At 49.1% G+C, this 4,320-nt stretch overlaps 1 pseudogene; it reads right to left on the bottom strand.

Moving 5' to 3' along the window:
* Window positions 1–2,233: 2,233 nt before the first annotated feature.
* On the bottom strand, window positions 2,234–3,363 carry LOC118662078 (annotated as a pseudogene).
* Between the last annotated feature and the right edge of the window lie 957 nt (window positions 3,364–4,320).

Genomic DNA, 4,320 nt, shown 5'->3' with positions numbered 1-4,320 from the left:
TTTATCCAATGTCCCTCGCCCCAGTCCAATGACCATGCACATTACTTTGTTATTGTTGAGAATTACATTGATTGAGTTGTCCCACAATATATTTCTTTTTTTTTTTTTAAATAAAAACAGAAGCATGTTTTATTTCAATCCTGTTGAAGAAATGCAAGGGATGAAAAACACAGAATGAGGGGAGGGATCTTTTTATACACACGACATCAGGATCAACTACAAGGAATAATACCCATTCCCATCCCTCCCCTGCAACTCTTATATGGGGTCCAAGGACAGCTGAGAATAGATGGAAAAAGAATTAAGACACTATTGGCACAGTAATATGGCCAATGCACCGGAAGATGGAGAAACAATTTCTCAGGGAGCAAGGGCCTGAGCCTCAGCTGCTTCCCAGTGGACGGGGATGAGAACACTTTGGCTCAGTAGGAAGATGTTTGGCAAAAATTAGGGTTACCTTAGCTGGACTCTTCAGATACAAACTATGGGCAGAAGGGAGTCAAGATGTCTATCTAGTCCATTCTTCTTCTCTGTTCCTCCAAGACCTCTTCTCTTCAGGCTTGAGATTATTGAGAGCTAGTTTGGTCCTCCTCTTCAGTTTGGAAGGCAGGGGATTAAGTGCTTATCCTACTCTTCCTACATCTAGGCCAGTCAATTACAACTTTCTTGGCTCTAAAGAGACAGAAGTCAACTAACAAGGCTGGCTCCCTTCGTGAAAGTCGGTTTGAAAGAGCCCTTGTGTTGGCAGAACTGTCTCTGCAAAGATTTCTCTGAACTTGCCTCTTATGGACTAAACTTGTTCAGACACCTTCAATTGTGTGAGATGTGAAGAGAATATACTTGGTCTCTCTCTAGAGTTGGATTAACAATCCCATCTTTCAATGGAGACGGGGATGAGAGAGCAAGAGCAGGTGTTGGTAGGAGGAAGGATTGGGATAAAGCAAGGCAGTTTACTCTGGATTGTGAGTAGAGTTACCTAAAGCTCCACAGAAGGAAGTGGGGTTCTCTAACACAATATGAACAGTGAAAAAAATTTTAGTGGCAACCCTGTAATTCCCATAGATCAAAAGGGAATGTGTAAAAAAGAAAGGACTGAATGGACTAAGATAGTGGACTCAGCCATCTATCTTAAATCTGAATAAAATGAACTCAATTTGGCTAATACTGTTTCAAGTACAATCATGAAGACAGATGGAGCTGCAGAAATTCACACTAAAACAAAGATAGAAGGGGATCAAGTAGCCTATCATCTTAATTCCAGGCATCTCCCTTTAAAAAAGTCTTCCAGGAAAGATCTTTGAGGACTTGAATAGGTGAGAACCACTGCCTCCCTCAATATAATAACCTTCCAGGTCAGCCTGATGAATTAAGACGTCTGTTTTAAGTTTAATTGGAGGAAAATGAAATTTGGAATAGTTAGCAGCTGAAGCCAAAAATGAGGTTAAGGTCCTGGTGGCATCCAGAACTGAGGGTAGAAGACTGGGAAAGGGAAGGGAAATAGGTGGTTGGGTTCCTGCTGTCCTTTGGCATTATCTCTTTCCCCTGCCTCCCATTCTTCCCAATAGTTCATGCAGCTATTGGCCTGCTGGAGGGGATGTTATGCCCAGACCAACTTTTTATTGAGTTTATGCAGCTAACAGATTGTAAACACTGCCAATTGACAAAGTTTTGCTGAATATTACAGCTTGTGTCCACAAACACACCTCTCTCTCTCTGAAATTTAAACAAACAAAAACACAAACAAATACCAAAGTAAACAAATACTGAGAGAGGGAATGAAGAGACACATCTTGAGTCTTCCAGGAAGGCAAAATGAAAAAACAAAACAAAAAACGAACACCACATGGCTTGGTCCCAGGCGTTCCCATGCCTAGAGTGCCGCTGCTATCACCATCATCTCCTCTCCCTGCCAGTGGCTAGGTAGAGGTGGGGGCGAAGGATCTTGGGCATGCTGCAAATACAGCATTTGCTGGTGCTGACTCCCTCCTGGGGCTGTGGTGGCAGACTTCTGTCAGGAGCCCATTTTCTGGGAGTAGCAGAGGAAGCCCATGTCGTCAAAGCAGCCTGAGATGGCAGCTCATATACCTCAGCTGGAGTACCTTGCCCTTTTTCTCCAGTGCAGTTCAGCATTGAGGTTGTCTATTCCCAGCCGGCAATAAAACCTGAGCTGTTTTCTTCGAAGGTTCTCCCTCCCTTCCCAACTGTGGGAGCAGTGGGAGGGGTCAGGAGAGGATTACTGAGGGGGGAGGGGGATACCCCGGGGATCAGTGACCTGGCCTTCTTGCGGGTTCTTCACCAGCTGTGCAAGCCAGCGTTTCGTGGTGGTGTCATCTTTTAGCACCTGGGCAAAGGTTGTGTCCTTCAGTTGGTCAGGGAGGCACTGCCTGAGTGCTTCAGGTGCCCTGGGATTATCTGAGAGTCGAAGGTAACATCTTTCTACATGCTTCAGCAGGCGGGCGGAAGGTTCTTTGGATAGCTGCAGGACCATCTTACCCAAGATCATGGCAACATGGGAGAAACGCTCGTATGTCTGACATATATAAGCTAAACCGGTGTCATCTAAGAGGATCTTCTGAAGGATGAATGCGGCAACTGTTTTAGAAAGTTCACTTCCAGATTCCATAATGCGTAAGCACAAAGGGATAATTTCTGTTGCCAATAAAAAATTGATTACTTCCTGCTCGTCTGTTTTCACCAGAGCCCCAATAACTCCAAGACTGGTTAGCCGAACATATTCAAAGGGACGCGTTTTGCTGACAGTGTGTCAAAAGGGGTACAAAAAAAGTGGAATGTGTGCTGCAAGAAATGCTGACCTGGTTTCTGGGTGTGATGCCACACACTGCAGTAATGCCAGAGCATTGCAAACTCTGTTAGATTGGTGTGCTGTTAAGGTGGGTGGGTTGATAGATGGATACATATTTACGCTTTCCTGTAAAAGTGCTGCAATAGTACCAAACGAATGCCGCAGCATGGGTGCAAGGTCAGGAACAGATTCTCGCTTCTTAGCGCCAGCAAAGCATTCCCCTTGTCTCAGGACTGGACGGCTCATTGATCCACTGATAGATTTTTTCTCTATCTGCTTGAGCCAGTGCAGTAGGCACAGGCGCAGCCGTCGCAGACTGTGCATGTTGGGAGTGGCAGCCGCACTACGCCCAATGCCGAACGCTCCCGCCCCAAGTCCCCTCTTTAGCACTGAGGCCGCCATCCGCCTTTGGCTCGCTCTGCCCTTCGCAGCCCTATGACCTTTCACCCCTGACCCCTTCTGAACAACTTATTCCCACCTCCTAACGCTCAGCAAAGTATGTCCTTTGTCTCTTAAGATTCAGGACCTTAAGGACATCTGCCACCTACTTGTCCCCGCATCCCCTGGGAGGTACCCCGAGAGAGGGGCCAATGGGCAGGTTGAGGCTCCAACCCATCATACACAGAGCCAGCCCATGGGGGTGGGGTGGGGCGCTGCACCCTGTCACACAAAGAGCAGGGCCAGTCAGGGGGTTGGGGCGCCTTCCCCTGTCATGAACAGAGCAGGGCGGATAGGGAGGTTGTGGCCCCGCCCCATCACACACACAGCTGCAGGGGGATCAGGGGGTTTGGGCGCTGCCCCTTGTCATGCTGCTCCAGGGGCCAGGAGGCCTCACGGCTCCAGTGATCCCGGTGCTGGGAGGCCTCGCGACTCCGCTTGCCGCTGGGGCAGTGAGGCCTCGCTGCTCAGCTGATCCCGGTCCTAGGAGGCCTCACTGCTCCACTTACCCCGGGGCGTGAGGCCTCGTGGCTCCGCTGATCCCGGGTTTGGGAGGCCCCGTGGCTCTGGTGATCCCGGTGCTGGGAGGCATATTACCCTTTTACTATATAGGATAGACGCCTGGTGCACGGGTGGGGGCCAGCTGGTTTGCCCTGAAGGGTGTCCTGGATCAGGGAGGGGGTCTCGCTTGGGTGCCTGGCCAGCCTGGATGAGGGGATGATGGCTGTTTGAAGCTGGTCACACCCCCTTCAGGGTGGGGGTCCCTACTGGGGTGCCTGGCCAGTCTGGGTGAGCGGCTGAGGGCCGTTTTCAGGCTGGCGGGTGACTGAGGCTCCCAACCTCTACTTTTTTTCTTTTCTTTTCTTTTTTTCTGGGATTTATTTAACTTCAATGGCTGTCACTGGAGTTGAGTGCCGGCTTTAGCTCTGAGGCTTGGCTCCAGCTCTGAGGCCTTAGCTGCTGAAAGCAGGTATCTGGTTTGTTTGGGTTCTAAAATTGAAACACTGTTGCAACTCCCGCTCGGGCTGCCTGGCTGAAAGCATTGGGATTGTTTAGCTTCTATAATTGCAACATTGTTT

The sequence above is a fragment of the Myotis myotis genome, unplaced genomic scaffold, assembly GCF_014108235.1.
Source record: "Myotis myotis isolate mMyoMyo1 unplaced genomic scaffold, mMyoMyo1.p scaffold_m19_p_8, whole genome shotgun sequence".
Classification (NCBI taxonomy): domain Eukaryota; kingdom Metazoa; phylum Chordata; class Mammalia; order Chiroptera; family Vespertilionidae; genus Myotis; species Myotis myotis.
The sequence above is the reverse complement of the archived record's forward strand: the minus strand, read 5'-3'. Positions and strand labels throughout refer to the sequence as shown.